Source organism: Gekko japonicus, unplaced genomic scaffold (assembly GCF_001447785.1).
Source record: "Gekko japonicus isolate JY-2015 unplaced genomic scaffold, Gekko_japonicus_V1.1 scaffold473, whole genome shotgun sequence".
In the NCBI taxonomy this organism is placed as follows: Eukaryota; Metazoa; Chordata; class Lepidosauria; order Squamata; family Gekkonidae; genus Gekko; species Gekko japonicus.
Window position 1 is genome coordinate 683996 of NW_015172566.1, and position 17433 is coordinate 701428.

Sequence of the window (17433 nt, forward strand, 5' to 3'; positions counted from 1 at the left end):
CCCTCTCTTCTTCTTTGAATGCTTTGTGGGAGAAGTGGGGGGCCGTGTGCGAATGTCAGTGCCCCTCGACTTTTCAAAAGGCCTCCCAAATTAAAAAAAATCCTGGCTACGGGCCTGCTTCCAGAATATAAGCTTTCAGCTCAAAGCTCCCTTCGTCTGATACTTGCCGTGTGGGTCTGCAGTAGTAAAGCAAGACTTGAATCCAGTACAGACAAATACATTTCCAGGGTATAATTTTCTGAGAGTCCAAGCTCCCTGTGCCAGACTCTCGGAAGCTTACACCCTGGAAACCTTGTTGGTCTTTCAGGTGATACTGGACTCGAATCTTGCACTTTGGACCCTAAGAACATAAGAAGTACGGGAAGCTCACCGGTGTGGTTAGTCCAGTCTCCACTAGTTAGCAGAGTGCTTAAATAAAGCTACAAAGGCAGGCACATTACTGTACCAGGTTACTCAGCTTACAAAGCTACACAGGGCCATGCTGCAAGTTTAGAAGGGAAATACCTCTCTCTTTATTTGAGAAGTACACTTTTGATAGGAAAGAGTAGGGACAGGATAGAGTACTAACTTACTAGCGAAGGATGGAAGCAGATGGTGAGAGGCCCATCTACCTTGTGGTGCTGAGAGAGGGCAGCATATTGTCCCTCTTGGTGTGCGCAGGGAGAGAGTTCTTCATCTGAGAGAGAACGGAAGGAAGGGAACTTGACCCTGAGAACACAATCTACATTTCTTTTCTTTTTCCTTAGAATTTTTAAATTAAATTTTCACTCAATAACAACAACAGTCTATAACGGCAAAGAAACAAGAATAATAGTTAACAAAAGTAGACAAACCCCAACGGAGTCCTCCAGGTAACACATAAAGGGCCTTAAAAATACAACAGATTCTGGTAATAACGGTTATCAGGGGTCATTTAGAAGAAAAAGAGGTGCAGGAGCTCATTAGCATAACTCATTAGCGTAACTGATTTGCATATGCCACACCCCCTGACATCACCGGAAGTGTGTCAGAAGGCAACACCCACCGCTCAGGCTCCACTGGACTGTTTTGGATTGCAAGCTATGGGGGGGGGGGAGACGTGCAGATCTGTCCTTGCAGAGGAGGGAGAGCTTGTACCTGAATAAAACCTGGTCTTAAAGGTTCCACTGGACTGTTTTGGACCGGGGGGCTGGGGGGGGCTCTGCAACTTACCTGGCTGCTTCTTGCTCTGACTGAGGGCTGCTGAGAGCAGGGGGTGGGGCTTGTTGCGTGTGCCCGCCCCCTGGGCTCTTTACTGCCGGAGCTCTGCTCCTGTGCGCTCCTGCAGGAAATGATCCCTGACAGTTATTTTGAATAAAGCCCCCTTCAGCTAAATATCTATTAGAAACTACAACTTTTGAAAGGTTTGCTGACGGAGATCTGAAGTTAATGCTGCGTTTTGTGAGGAAATCTTCCCTAAAACACAATCTACATTTCAAAGGGAACAGTGGCAGAAGAGTAAACACAGGAAGAAAGGTCAGTGTGCCTATCTAGCTATCTAGTCTCTCTTGCCACAAAGTTTGGAGGTTGAGGCAGGGACATTGCACCTGGAATTTCCAACAAGAAGAGCCCTGCCAGATCAGACCGATAATCTATCTACTCCAGCATCCAGTCTCACACAGTGGCCAACCAGTTCCCCTGGACAGCCAGAAACAGGGCATAAAGGCCGAGGCCTTCCCCTGATGTTGCCTCCTGGCTCTAGGATTCAGAGGATTAGTGCCTCTGAATGTGGAAGCTCCCTTCCCAGTGGCAAGTAGCTCCTGATAGATTTATCTTCCATGAGTCTATCTAATCCCCTTATGTAAGAAACCCTGAAGCGCTCGATAACCTTTTAAGTATTACGACCAGAGCTGTTGAGAATCTTGCCAAGTATATGAACGGCAGACCAACTTATCTTGATCAAACTCCCCCTGCCTAATATGCGAGGGGAGCTGTGGTCAGATTGCTTTGATGTTTTCTTGTCAAAACTTATCTTGAATGTCATGTCGAGCAGCCTTGCTCCTGCGTGGTAGCTGTTTCTGCTACAGGGCTGGGTTACACCTTGGGAAGAAGAAAAAGAAGAGGAGGGTTGGATTTATACGCTGCCCTTCACTCGGAGTCTCAGAGCGGCTCACAAACTCCTTTCCCTTCCCCTCCCCACAACAGACACCCTGTGAGGTAGGTGGGGCTGAGATCTCTCTCTCGAGATCTGCCCTTTCGAGGACAGCCCTTGTCAGAACTATGTCTTGCCCAAGGTCATCCAGCAGCTGCAAGTGGAGGAGTGGGGAATCAAACCCGGTTCTCCCAGATTAGAGCCTGCGCACTTAACCACCACACCAAACTTGCTGCAGCCACTTCTGTGCTTGTGTAACCTCAGCTAAGTGGGTTCTGTGGGGCAGAACTTGGAATGGACCTTACAATAATTTAAAGGGGAAATAACCTTTTAACGTTTCCCTTAACATCATATCATGTAACAAAACCATAGATCTTAGTGATACCATAGCATAGGGATCTTTTAAAGTCCGAACCGTTAACTTTCTCTTCACAGCTTGTCACCCTCGAAGTCCATCTCTTTATTCTTGGTGGCCCAGGAAGTCTCCAGCTGAACACTCTGTGCACCAGCTGAACAAGATGGAAGTCCCAAAGGAAGTCCCCATTAGACAGCACAGCCCTGAAACAATAGTTCTGAAATTTACAATTTAGAACAAAAGTCCCCCTCCCTTACCAGATTCCATCCACAAATCATGGTTTCCTTAAACAGGGTGTTAAGAGCCTATGATTAAGGTTCAAGCTCCCCAGCGGGGCAGTCTTGCTTCCCTCCTTTGCTTTCCACACATTCTGTACCTTTCTGCATCTAAAGGATCCACCCCTTCCTGGTTCCCGCTCCTCCACTTGCACCTGGCTGGATGACCTTGGGCAAGCTGTAGTTCTGTCAGAGCTGTTCTTGAAAAAGAGCAGTTTTTGTCAGAGCTCTCTCAGCCCCACCTACCTCACAGGCAGCCATTTTGGTGTAGTGGTTAAGTGCGCGGACTCTAATCTGGGAGAACCGGGTTTGATTCCCCACTCCTCCACTTGCACCTGCTGATGTGACCTTGGGTCAGTCACAAGCTCTGGCACAGCGGTCCTTGAAAAAGAGCAGTTTCTGTCAGAGTTCTCTCAGCCCCACCCACCTCAAAGGGTGTCTGTTGTGGGGAGGGGAAGGGAAAGGAGTTTGTAAGCCGCTCTGAGACACCTTTGGGTAGTGAAGGGCGGGGTATAAATCCAATCTCTTCTTCTACTTCTTCTTCTTCTTCTCATTCCATTCCTAGCTAGGGGTTACACTCGCACAGTCTGCAAACTAAGTCTTCTTGACGACCCGAGAAGAGGCATCCTCTAGGGTCACGATGGGATCACTAAGCTGACTCACTGGTCAAGCGTGGGATCATTCACATTGCCCCCGCCTTCTTTGTGAAGTCAGGTACGTCCTTTAAATAATCCCACAGAGGATATTTTGCTGGCTTCTTGTACCTGCCCAGTCAATGGTATCTAGCCCGCAGTTATCACAAGCGCTAACTGCAAGATTAGCTAGGGTCTCCAACAGGCACCGCAGGCACACAGAGACAACTAAGTAGTAAGTCTCAACTTAAAAAGAAGAAGAAAAAACACTGATCCCCCTCCCTTTTAACACCATGCATTTTAAAAATCAGAGAGTGGTGGTAGATGAAGGCGCAGTGGCTGTGAGAAAGCAATTTAAAAATCATGCAAATGGACACATCTGAACAGCATGGCAAAACAAAGGGCTCCCCGATTGTCACTGGCAGGCAGGAAGTGAGCCTCACTGGTGGTGGCTTGTCTCTGATTACCACCATAATTTTAAATTCTGTAATAGTGGTTTTCTATTTTCTTGCCATATGCTAGTGTGAAAGAACAAATCCCTCCAGAGAGAGAATCAGTGCTGTAATTGACTCAGCAGTTGGCAAAAGGCCTGGAATTTCTATCACTAGTTAATCCTCGCGAGGACTTGCTGTCCACAACAGAAGTGTCCCATTAGGACTTCTGCCAGCACATTTAAATCTCAAGTCTTGCGGCTATTTACCTAATCCGGGTCTCAGTCTGATGAAGGCAACTTTGAGTCTCGAAAACTCATACCCCCCCCCCCAAAAAAAAACTTGTTGGTCCGTAAGGTGCAACGGGACTCTAGTCTAGCAGTTTGCTCAGGAAACGTAAGAGTCAGTCAGGACTAGAAGCTCTGGAAACTGCCTGGCAGGGCTATTTTTGGGCAGGAACGGACAGGAACGGAGTTCCGGCTGGCTCCCGAGTTGGCCACACCCACCAGGAACTCATTAGCATAATAGGCCACACCCAACAGCAGAAACTCATTAGGATTGGCTACATTAGGGATGTATGGCCTAACATGCAAAGGAGTTCCTGCTACAAAAAAAAAGGCCTGGGTTTTGACAACAAATAAGGTAAACAGAATAAGAAGCAAAAGGTTACTTCTGGTAACATGGGGGTGTTGCCTAATATGCTAATGAGCTGTACTGTCAGGGTGTGGCCTAATACGCTAATGAGTTCCTGCTGGGCGTTGTCTACAAAAAAACCCCTGCTGCCTGGCATATTGGTACAGTGAGCTGGTCAAGGCTGCAGAGCAGAGGAAGGAGGAGCAGAATCACTATGCCAGTCTGATCATGTCGTGGTTAAGTGCGCAGACTCTAATCTGGGAGAACCGGGTTTGATTCCCCACTCCTCCACTTGCACCTGGCTGGATGACCTGGCTGGATGACCTTGGGCAAGCCGTAGTTCTGATAAGAGCTGTTCTTGAAAAAGAGCCGTTTCTGTCAGAGCTCTCTCAGCCCCACCCACCTCACAGGGTGTCTGTTGTGGGGAGGGGAAGGGAAAGGACTCTGTAAACCGCTCTGAGACTCCTTTGGGTAGTGAAGGATTGGGTATAAATCCAATCTCTTCTCTTCTCTTCTCTTCTCTTCTCTTCTCTTCTCTTCTCTTCTCTTCTCTTCTCTTCTCTTCTCTTCTCTTCTCTTCTCTTCTCTTCTCTTCTCTTCTCTTCTCTTCTCTTCTCTTCTCTTCTCTTCTCTTCTCTTCTCTTCTCTTCTCTTCTCTCAGGTGATAGTCCAGGCAACTAAAATACAAATACCATTAGATCCTGAAGTATTTTTATTAAGCATATTACCGGAAAGTTGGAAAAAAGATGACAAACATGTCATCATGAACTTACTTGCGGCAGCCAGAATAGTACTAGCCAGTCATTGGAAGAGAACTGAAGTACCGGACAGATGGGACTTTATCAACAAAATGATTGAAGTGATTGAGATGGACAATTTAACACAAAAACTCCATGGAAGAAAGAACTCTGTGTTTCTAGCAATGTGGTCAAATGCATATAATTGGATTGAAAGGAACTTATAAGGTATTATGTATATAAAATAGTTGTTACGGTAACTTAGATATATACCGGATGGGAAGACGTAGGATCGGTTTTTAAGTTGATGTGGTTTGTCTGGGTTTTTTGGGTGTGTTGGTGGTTGGTGTAATATATCTATATTATAATAAAAATCTATTTTTTTTTAAAAAAGAATTGCCCTGTCAGGTCCCAGCACAGCACTCACTCACGGTAGGGTTCCCAACACTGGGTTGGGAAATTCCTGGAGATTTTGGGGGTGGAGCCTGAGGAGGGTGGAGTTTGGGAAGGGGTGGGACTTAGGATATACTGTCATAGAGGCCCTCTTCCAACCAGCCATTTCCCCCAAGGGGAACAGATCTCTGTCATCTGGAGGCCAGTAATTTTGGGAGTTCTCCAGCTGTCACCTGGAGGTTATCATTCCTAACCCTCTGGGCAGCCAAGGATCTCCATAATGTGGCGCCGCTGTCGCATTTTTATGCTGCCCTTCTTCTGAGGAGCTCAGGATGAGGATATGTCGTTCCCCCCTCATCATTTTATCCTCACGACAATCCTGAGGTAGGCTAGACACTGACAGAAGGAGAGAGGGTCCCTCAGCGAGCTCCGTCACAGAATGGGGATCTGAATATGGTCCAAAACTCTAACCACTACGCCACACTCCCTCAGGGAAAGCTTGCAGGTGTCGCCGAGGGTCTTTGCCCAAGTTTTGAGGTCTCCTTCCGGATGCCTCTGCTAGGCAACCCCACATTTTCCTCCACCGTCCCTCTTTCCGCATCCCTATTCCAGCTTCCTTTAGGTGGATGACTTTGCTCAGACCTCAACCTGCAATTGACGGTCTCCTAGGGATGCCAGCCTCCAGGTGGGGTCTGGGGATCCCCTGGAATTACAGCTCATCTCCAAACTACAGAGATCAGCTCCCCTGGAGAAAATGGATGCTTTGGAGGGTGGACTCTATGGCACTGTACCCCACTGAGGCCCCTGTCCTCCCCAGGCTCCACCCCCAAATCTCCAGGAGTTTCCCAAGATGGATCTGGCCACTACCGCCCCCCCCATCGGTGACCCTAATGAGAGCGTCAGACGCAGGTCCCAATCCCCGCTCTACCATGGAAACTGGCTGGGTGATCTTGGGCCTTTCCAGGGGTTTTTTTGTAGAAAAAGCCCAGCAGGAACTCATTAGCATAATAGGCCACACCCAACAACAGAAACTCATTAGCATATCCATCCACACCCATGAGAGCATAGCTCATTAGCATATTAGGCCACACCCCCATGTTACCAGAAGTATAGTCATCCAACCACACCCACCTTTTGCTTGTTTTTCTGTTTACCTTATTTGTTGTCAAAACCTAGGGCCTTTTTTCGTAGCAGGAACTCCTTTGCATGTTGGGCCACCCCCCCCCAATGTAGCCAGTCCTAATGAGTTTCTGCTATTGGGTGTGGCCTATTATGCTAATGAGTTCCTGCTGGGCGTGGTCAACTTGGGAGCCAGCCGGAACTCCGTTCCTGTGCGTTCCTGCCCAAAAATAGCCCTGGGCCTGTCCCACATTCTCAGCCTAACCTGCTTCACGGGGAGGCCGTTGGTGAGGATAACATGGAGGAGAGGGGAACGCCGTAAGCCACTTTGGTTCCCTATTGGGGAGAGTGGTGGATATAAAAAGCCAGTTTGGTGTAGTGGTTAGGATCGCGGACTCTAATCTGGGAGAACCAGCTTTGATCCCCCACTCCTCCACATGCAGCTGCTGGTGTGACCTTGGGTCAGTCACAAGTTCTCTCAGAGCTGTTCTCTCAAGGGCAGTCCTCAAGAGAGCTCTCTCAGCCCCGCCTACCTCACAGGGTGTCTGTTGTGGGGAAGGGCAGGGAAAGGAGATTGTAAACGACTCTGAGACTCCTTCAGGTAGTGAAGGGCAGGGCATAAATCCAGCCTAAATGAAGAAATAAATGCAACTTTCTCAGGCTTTCTCCCACTTCCTGCTAAAATCAGCAGTAGAGCGCCAGTGAGGTGTAGGGGTTAGTGTGTCAGACAGGAATCTGGGAGACCCAGGTTTGAGTCCCCTCTTGTGCCATGGAAGCTCGCTGGGTGACCTTGGGCCAGGCACACGCTCTCAGCCTAACCTGCCTCACAGGGTTGTAGTGAGGATAAAATGGAGGAGGGGAGAATGACACAACCTGCTTTGGGTCCTTATTGGGGAGAGAGGCGTGGTATAAATGGAGTAAAAATAAACCTCTGATGCTAGGTTTTGCAGCCTGTTTCCTGCTTTGCTGTTTTGATACCTGGGGGTTTAATGGTTTGTTAATTTTAATATTATCTATTGTTCTTATCCCATTGTAAGCGATGCTCCCTCTAAGCTGTGGAGTCTTGTGAGCAAAAATTCTACTTTGTGAGCCACTGGCATTAAAGTTGTGAGCGAGCAATTTGGCTGCTGAATAAATGAGTTTGATTCCCCACTCCTCCACCTGCAGCGGCTGGATGACCTTGGGCAAGCCATAGTTCTGGCACAGCTGTTCTTGAAAGAGCAGTTTCTGTCAGAGCTCTCTCAGCCCGCATACCTCACAGGGTGTCTGTTGTGGGGAGGGGAAGGGAAAGGAGTTTGTAAGCCGCTCTGAGACTCGGACTGAAGGGCGGGGTATAAATTCAATCTCCTCCTCCTCCTTCTCTTCTCTTAATATCCAGCCTAGGTTGCATCTCTGCAACTCAGCTCCAGGGGCAGCTGACTGAAACCACAAGTCGGTAAGGAAATGATTGTGGTGCCTAATGCGTCCAAAGGAAACCCATTCCTGCAAAAATGCATCTCATCCATTACCTTCCGGAAGCCAGTCTTCCTTAAGACCCTTTTGCCGTGGGCACGTGAGAGCCGCAATTTATGGGCAGCTCAAAAGGCCACAGAGTCCCTCCCTGTATATTAGTCAATAAAGATGCTCCTGTTCTGTCACACTGGACTTTGATCTGGAAAGGAGCGTTCAAGGGTAGTCCTTCCCATCAATGCGATGTTTCTCTAGCTATGCCAAGTGAGACCCACTTTCAAAGTTACGAACTTGGATCCTATGCAGTTCAAGGCAAACTTACCCAGTGTGGGGTTGTGCTGCTTAAGTGGCATTCCTCCTCCACCTACTGCAGTACACTATAAACCCCCAAATGTGCTCCTTTGATCGGGATGCCAGCCTCCAGGTGGGACCTGGGGATCCCCTGGAATTACAGCTTGGTGTAGTGGCTGAGAGTAGCGACGCTAATCTGGAGAACCGGCTTTTATTCCTCACTCCTCCACATGATGCCTGCTGGGTGACCTTGGGTCAGTCACAGTTCTCTCAGAGCTGTTATCTCAAGAGCAGTTCTCTCAGAGCTCTCTCAGCCCCACCCACCTCACAGGGTGTCTGTTGTGGGGTGAGGAAGGGAAGGCGATTGTAAGCCGCTCTGAGACTCCTTTCGGTAGCGAAGAGTGGGGTATAAAACCAACTCTTCTTCTTCATCACCCGACTACAAAGATCAGTTCCCCTGGAGAAAATTGATACTTTGGAAGGTGGACTCTGTGGCATTGTATCCCACTGAGGTCCCTGTCCTCCCCAGGCTCCACCCCCAAATCTTCAGGAGTTTCTCAACCTGGATCTGGCAACCCTAACATCCCATCCCCTGCTGGTGGCCAGGGGAAACCTGGCAACCCTATCCTGTAGGCCTGTGGATCTCTAGGAAGATCATAATGCTGGGGGGGGGGAGCTGTAATACAAGGAGGGAAGAGGTCAAAAACAGCCTCCTCCTCTTCTGCTACCCAAAGCATCTACCAAAAGCAGAAAAGGAGATTGGGATGCAAGTTGGCTGTGACGGAACAAAAAGTAGGACATATACTGGCTATTTAGTAGATTTAAAAAAATATATTTCATTTTGAGATTCAGTTAGAATCTCATGATTCTAATCCACATGATAAGCGCAAGTTCTACTTTCAAGGTACCCTTCTTCTTTTGCCAGTTTCGTGTAGTGGTAGCCAGTTTGGTGTAGTGGTTAGGAGCGCGGACTCTAATCTGGGAGAACCGGGTTTGATTCCCCACTCCTCCACTTGCACCTGCTGGATGACCTTGGGCAAGCCATAGTTCTGGCACAGCTGTTCTTGAAAAGGAGCAGTTTCTGTCAGAACTCTCTCAGCCCCACCGACCTCACAGGGCATCTGTTGTGGGGAGGGGAGGGGAAAGGAGTTTGTAACCTTCTCTGAGACTCCTCCGGGTAGTGAAGGGCAGGGTATAAATCCAATCTCCTTCTTCTTCTATGAATAAATTCAGGCCCGCAGAATCAATTCCGAATCATAGCTTCCAAAAACCAAACCTACAGGATCCCGTGCTCAAAGACAACAGGACTATTCCACAGTAAAGATTCCAGGCTGTACCGCTTCAGCTAGTAAGTTATTTCTTTTTAATGAAGTATTTGGGGGGGGGGGGGGAGGAACGATGTGTTCCTAAATAGTATCCGAATTCCAGGCTTTATGCTTTTAAAAACAGAGTTTGTGCACATTGTTCTCGCCCCCCTCCAATATTTGACTTTCTCCCAGCATGCTTTTCACAGACACTTGAAGACATACTGGTTTTCTTTGACTTTTACGTTCTTACAGTAATATACTTTTTTTTTTTGGGGGGGGTAAACTTTGATTTGTTAATAATGTTTAGAGCTTTAATAGGATTAGTGATTTTTTTATTGGGGTAGTTAATATTTTTAACATTGATTTTATATTTTTGCCTCGAGCGCTTCGGCATGACAGAAAGGCAGTGAGCCCATTTTGACAATTGCTTGTCATTAGAGCAGTCGAATTAGTAACACGCTATGCTGCTCAGAGCCTCTTCTGGAGAATGCCGTTAATACATATGACTAAAACGGATTCAAAATCATTATTTGCGCCTTCCCCTTCCCCAGTGTTCATGAATTTAAGAACATTTCTCTTCGCATGGGGAGACTGTTCTAGAAGATGGGGAGAAAGGGGGATTTATAAAGGAACTTAACCTAAACTCGACAGTTTTGAGGCAGTGGGGATGAAGGCAGTGGCTCAAAAATGCATTTGGAAAGAAATATTATGTTGGAAATATATTATGTTGAAGTATTATCTTACCATATTTTGATGTGTCATGTTATTTTTTCATGTTTTATATTCTTATATTATGTACTGTCCTTCAAAGGTGTTTAACAAACGATGTTTTATGCTTCTCGCTTTCCCTTTTGTCCTTTTTTTATTCTGCCCCCATTTAAATGGTAAAATTTTAAAAAATGGTTGTCCGATCCCCACATCCCTTTTGCCCCACGAGCAGCCACATGTCCCTCCGATGGAGAGAACACCTCTCCGAAGAAAGCTAAGAAGGCACCAAAACCATTTCACCTCACGCAACTTGCGTCAAGAAAACCTGGTTCTCATGCCTTTAGCTCGAGCCTTGAGGGAACTTTATAGGAAAACATTCATGACAGAACAGTTAGGTCTGAGTCAAAAGCTTATACCCTGAAACGCTTGTTAGTCTCTAATAGGGGGCTCCTGGACTCGAAACTAACTGTTCTACCTCTGAAACTATATTTATGACAGACGTTTTCGTGGCATGTGGTGAAGAAATTTGTGAGCGCTGCCTCTGCTTTCCCAGGCCTCCTTCCCAAACTATTTTTGACCGGTGACCAACCCCCCAACCCCCTCCCCGTCAGCCCCCTTAACCGCTCCTGCCTGACACCCACCCCCTTCCCATTGTCCCTTCTCCCCAGGCATTAGCTGGGGCAACTCCTGGGAGCCAATCTGCTTCCCTATGCGAGGTGCCATCCCTTCAGCCATCAAGACGTCCCAAGCTTTCATTGCTCAAACTGGCCGGACAATGGCGACACAGCAGGGGGGACAAAAGCTGTTTGGGAAACGGGGGCGCGGGGAGGGGGAGAGGCAAACTGCTGGAAAGCAGCAGCTGTGAGAACTGTTAAAAGCCCGGCCTCGCTCCTCAGGGCCCCTTCGGCTTGGATTTCTTATCCACCTCCATCCCCCCCACCCCACCCCTTCTTCCAGAGCCTGCCCCAAGTTTCCCTGCCAAGAGCCTTCTAAGGTTGCTAATCTCCCTGGTGGGCAACTGGAAATGAGGTGGGATTAAGCTGCTTCTGTGCAACAGGACCGGGCAATAATTTAGGGGAGGAAACCCCCCAAAATTAAACTGGCACAAGCCAGCAATTTTTGTGTGTGTGTGTGTGTGTGTGTCTCTCTCTGGAAATCAGCAGCTTCCAGGAGCGGTCAGGCGAGCCAGAGAGGCACAGCTTCCTGGAGAAGTAATTGAGAAGGCGGCCAAGAGAGGTTTCCAGCACAAAATCTAGGCCCCCCCCCCCCAATACATCTGTGTGCAGGAAATTCAATAAGCATGGGTTTAGGGGAGAGAGGGAGGGGGAGAGAGAGGCCTTCTGCAACACCAAATTAAAGGCCAAGTTTTGCAGTCCTGAAGAGAAGACGGTGCTGTGGAGCTCGTGTGTGTGTGTGTGTGTGTGGGGCCAAAATGGCTCAGGGGACCACATCACATTTTAAATGTTGTTCCAAAGAACAGCTCCATCTCCCATTCTTCTCTGGCTTAATCCAGCACAAAATCTGATGATTTTTCTCAACATCCCCCCCCCCAAATCATAATCCTTCATAGCCTTTCAAACCTTTTTGGAAAACTCTTTTTATTGTAGAAATGTGCGTTGCTACTCTTTACATAGCACCCACAATGCAGAAGCTGCTTGTAGAGAAACGCGACCCAGATGGTTGCTTTGGGAGATTTTTAGTTTTCTAGATAGGTGGTGGTGGTGGGAGAAGCCGGTTGTGAATTTCTCTTATGTTCTTATGGAGGTGGGGGAGAAGACGAAGAAGAGGAGGAGGAGATTGGATTTATACCCCACCTTTCACTCAGAGTCTCAGAGCAGCTTACAACCTCCTTCCCCTCCCCACAACAGACACCCCGTGAGGTAGGTGGGGCTGAAAGAGCTCTGAGAGAACTGTGGCTTGCCCAAGGTCACCCAGCTGGCTGCATGTGGAGGAGTGGGGAATCAAACCCGGTCCTCCCAGATTAGAGTCCACGCGCCTAACCACTACACCAAACTGGAGCCAGTTGTTCACTACCACCCCAACCCGGTCAAAAGAGGGAACTGCAGTGCCTGACCTGGACGTCAGATCTCAGAAGTAACGCAGGGCCGACCCTGGCAAGTACTTGGAAGAGCGACCTCCAAGAAATACCAGGGCTGGGACGCAGAGGCAGATAATATCGAGCCACCTCTAGGGGTTGCCAGGAGTCACCATGATTTCTGAGCTTGCAAGCACATGCGTGCACACACACACACACACATACAAAATTAAAAAATTAACTGCCATGAAACAAGCATAGGAGCTGCTTAGTCCGCTAGAGCAATTTTGCCAAAAGGGTTCCCAGCTCTGGGCTGGGCAGTACCTGGAGATTTTGGGGGTAGACCCCGGGGAGGGACCTCAGCAGGGTATAATGCCCATAGAATCCACCCTCCAAAGAAGCAATTTTTCTGCTTTGGAGGGCTGCAGTGAGGAAGAAATAGACCCTGTAGGTCAGCAGTCAAAGCACATTGCTTCGTAAATTCGAATGCCACTCTTTGGAGGAAGGTCTGTGTGCCATTGATAGCCAGTGTAATGTAGTGTTGTACTCCAACTGGACTGCTCTGGGTTCACATTCCCTCTCAGGTATTAACTTCCTTGTCTGCTCTTGGATCATTCATTCATTTATAAATTCAATTTATAGCCCTCCCTCCCTCCCCGCAGCGCGGGCTCAGAGTGGCTCACAAATAGGCATAAGCCTATAAGTGGTGGCGGCTACAAGCATGGACGGCTTCAAGAGGGAATTAGATAAGCATATGGAGCAGAGGTCCATCAGTGGCTATTAGCCAGAAGGTATAGATAGGGGCTCTGGGGCAAGTGATGCTCTGTCATCTTGGTGCTTGGGGGGGGCAACAGGGGGAGGGCTTCTAATGTCCTGGCCCCACTGGTGGACCTCCTGATGGCACCTGGTATTTCTGGCCACTGTGTGATACAGAGTGTTGGACTGGATGGGCCTTTGGCCTGATCCAACATTGGCGTCTCTTATGTTCTTATGTTCTTAACAGATAAAGCAAATTAAAACCATATAAAATCATTACTACATTTACATCAAAATAAGCGCTCTAGCTGTTCCAGTCTGATCTTCCACAAAGATGACGTCACAAGATCATGCACTTCTACACAGGGTGGTGGGTCACAGTGACCAGTGTATGTTCTCCCCTACCCCAGCATCCAGGAACAAGAACAGGGCACAAATCGTGATCAGCAAAATAACCCAAGTCAACATCATCATGGTTTCAGTCCTCAAGGGCTTCATTTGACCCAGTTCCACCATGCCCTAACGTTTAGGGTTGAAGGGGAGGGGGGAAAGTCCACTTCCTCTATACCACTTATTATTTTCTAAACTTCCAACCCCTGAGTCTTTTCCCCCCTAAAACAAAAACCCTCAAATGTTAAGCCCTTTTTTTCGCCACGAGGAAAGGGCTTCACCCCCTCGATCACTCTGATTACCTTTTCCCCTGTACGGTTTCCAGCTCTAGGTTAGAGACCTCTCAGCAGAAATTTACCACTTCTTATTAGCAGGAGAACACAATGCTGTTTTGTGCGTCCTCTGTGTGAAGCAACACTGTGGAGTCGAACCAACGTACATGAAGAATGTGAGACGTAAAAAAAAGAAAGAAGAAGGTCGCGCTCACGTCAGGGATATGAAAAGAACACGTTTGGCAGCCTTCTCAGAAGAACAACAGCTCCAGATGGAAGGAGATGTAATTGATTCTGAAGAGCATGAACATCTGTAAAGCATGTGTCCCTCTATCCCAATGGGTCACTCGTTTGGAAAAGGAGGACCCCCCCCCACATTTGTACCCCTGTGCCCGTAGCGACAGGAACCAATAAAGCAGTCAATCAGATACTGTAAGACAACCGGCACTTACCATTGGCTGGTGGACAAATCTCACCAGTCAGGTGTTTTTCAAGTTCCCGGTTCAAATGCACAAATCTTGACTCAGAAGTGAAAGAATACAGATGTTGGAGACACGTTTTGACCAGGCAGGAGAAAAGAGCTTTTTAGAGAAGCAAAACAACAAGCCCCCTTCCATGTTACAACTCCAAATGTTTTCAGGAAGATATTGCCATATATATATATATATTAAAGTTTAACATAAGGTAGTTTCAAGTCACAAACCATGCTAGGCCCAGAGCAGTGACTTTTGGTGTAGTGGTTAAGTGTGTGGACTCTAAACTGGGAGAACCGGGTTTGATTCCCTATTCCTCCACATGCAGCTGCTGGTGTGACCTTGGGCAAGCCATAGTTCTATCAGAGCTGTTCTCTCAAGGACAGTTCTGGAAAGGGCTCTCTCAGCCCCACCTACCTCACAGGGTGTCTGTTGTACGGAGGGGAAGGGAAAGGCGTTTGTAAGCCGCTCTGAGACTTTGAGTGAAGGGTGGGGTATAAATCCAATCTCCTCCTCCTCTTCTTCTTCTTAATAAAATACATTAAAACCTCCACCTTGATTTAGTTTCATTGGCTGGAATCAATCCTGGGATTCTTGAACAAATGGCTATTACTTACTTCTTTATGGGGATAATGCTACCTCTTCTATTAAGGGATAATTCACCTGTACAACTTCTATTTGGGAAGCTGGCAACAGCTGATTTGGAAAGGTGGTAAGAGCTTATTTGCGAAGAGTGGAAAATGTGAATCTCAGGGCTCCCCATTCAAATCTTTGGCCATGATTTCAGTAGGTCTCTTTTGATTAGGACAACAAGAGCCTCTGACCTTCAATGTTGTTGTTCAGTCGCACAGTCGAGTCCGACTCTTCGCGACCCCATGGACTGCATCACGCCAGGCCCTCCTGTCCTCCAGAGTTTGCTTAATTTCATGTTCATTGCATTGATAACACTGTAAGCACCTCATCCTTTGCCGTCCCCTTCTTCTTTGACCTTCAGTCTTTCCCAGCATCAGGGTCTTCTCCAGTGAGTGCTCCCTTTTCATTTGGTGGCCAAAGGATTTGAGCTTCAGCTTCAGTATCTGGCCTTCCAGGGAACAGTCCAGGTTGATTTCTTTTAAGATTGACTGATTTGATCTCCTTGCAGTCCAAGGGACTCTCAAGAGTCTTCTCCAGCACCGTAATTCAAAAGAATCTATTCTTCGGCGCTTGACCTTCCTTTTGGTCCAACTCTCACAGCCATACATTACTACTGGGAATGCCATTGCTTTGACCATACGGACTTTTGTTGGCAGGGTGATGTCTCTTTTTATTATGCTGTCTAGGTTTGCCATCACTTTTCTCCCAAGGAGCAGGCTTCTTTTAATTTCATGGCTGCAGTTAACATCTACAGTGATTTTGTATCCCAGGAACGTGAAGTCTGTCACTGCTTCCATGACTTCCCCTTCTATTTGCCAAGGCGTGATGGGGCTGGATGCCATGGTCTTAGTTTTTTTGATGTTGAGTTTCAAGCCCACTTTTGCACTCTCCTCTTTCACCCTGAGCAAGAGGCTCTTGAGGTCCTCTTCACATTCTGCTATTAGAGTGGTATCATCTGCATATCTGAGGTTGTTGATGTTTCTCCCAGCAGTCTTAATTCCAGTTTGTGATCCATCCAGGCCGGCGATTCACATGATGTAGTCCGCATATAAATTAAATAAGCAGGGTGACAATATACATCCTTGTCGTAATTCTTTTCCTATGCTAAACCAATCAGTTGTTCCTTGTCCGGTTCTAACTGTCGCTTCTTGACTCTTATACAGGTTTCTCAGGAGACCTGTGTGGTGGTCTGGTACTCCTATCTCTTTAAGGACTTGCCACAGTTTGTTGTGATCCACACAATCAAAGGCTTTAGCAGAGTCAGTGAAGCAGCAGTAGATGCTTTTCTGGTATTCCCTTGCTTTCTCCATAATCCAGTGAATGTTGGCAATACCTGAGAGCCAGTTTGGTGTAGTGGTTAAGTGTGTGGACTCTAATCCGGGAGAACCGGGTTTGATTCTCCACTCCTCCACTTGCACCTGGCTGGATGATCTTGGGCAAGCCGTAGTTCTGATAAGAGCTGTTCTTGAAAAAAGAGCAGTTTCTGTCAGAGCTCTCTCAGCCCCACCTACCTCACAGGGTGTCTGTTGTGGGGAGGGGAAGGGAAAGGAGTTTGTAAGCCGCTCTGAGATTCCTTTGGGTAGTGAAGGGTGGGGTATAAATCCAATCTCTTCTTCTTCTTCTACCCATCTGCAATATGGGCATATTGATCTACTTCTCTGGGTTGGCACTATGATTGCTAAATTAAAGGCCCTTCAACCCCTTCAAAAAGAGTTGCACAGTATTAGCGTCAAACTGTTATTTTTAATTCCAGTAGGCCTTTAAGTATGAGGATTAAAATATTGACATCCTTTGAGTTTATTCATTATCCCTTTTGAGTATTTAGTGCCGCACGAACTGGTCAGTAAGCTCCAATTCATTTCACAACAACAGTCCATCCTAAACATTTCCCCATGAAATAAACAGGACTTAAAGCAAGAAATTGCAAGTAGATAAATAGGTACCACTTCGGTGGGAAGGTAACAGTGTTCTGTGCGCCTCGGCGTTTGGTCATGCCGGCCACACAGCCACGGAAATGTCTTCTGACAGCGCTGGCTCTTTGGCTTGGAAACGGAGATGAGCACCACCCCCTAGAGTCGGATTCGACTGGCTTTCAAGCAAGGGAAACCTTTACCTTTACTTTTACAAACATTTAACTTGGGCTTGATCATGCCCTGAGTATTAGGGCATATGGCATGACTTGGATAGCCCAGGCTAGCCCTGCACTATCAGATCTCAGAAGCTAAGCAGACCAGAATAACCATTTGGATGGGTGACCACCAAGGAAGTCCAGGGTTGTGATGGTGAGGCAAACCACCTCTGAACGTCTCTTGTCTTGAAAACCCCACCAGGGGTTGCTTTAAGTTAACTGTGATGGGGGGAAAAATCTGGACATCTAATGGCTATCCAGTAGACCTTAAAAACTATATTGCATGTTGAGATTCAGTGGGAAATA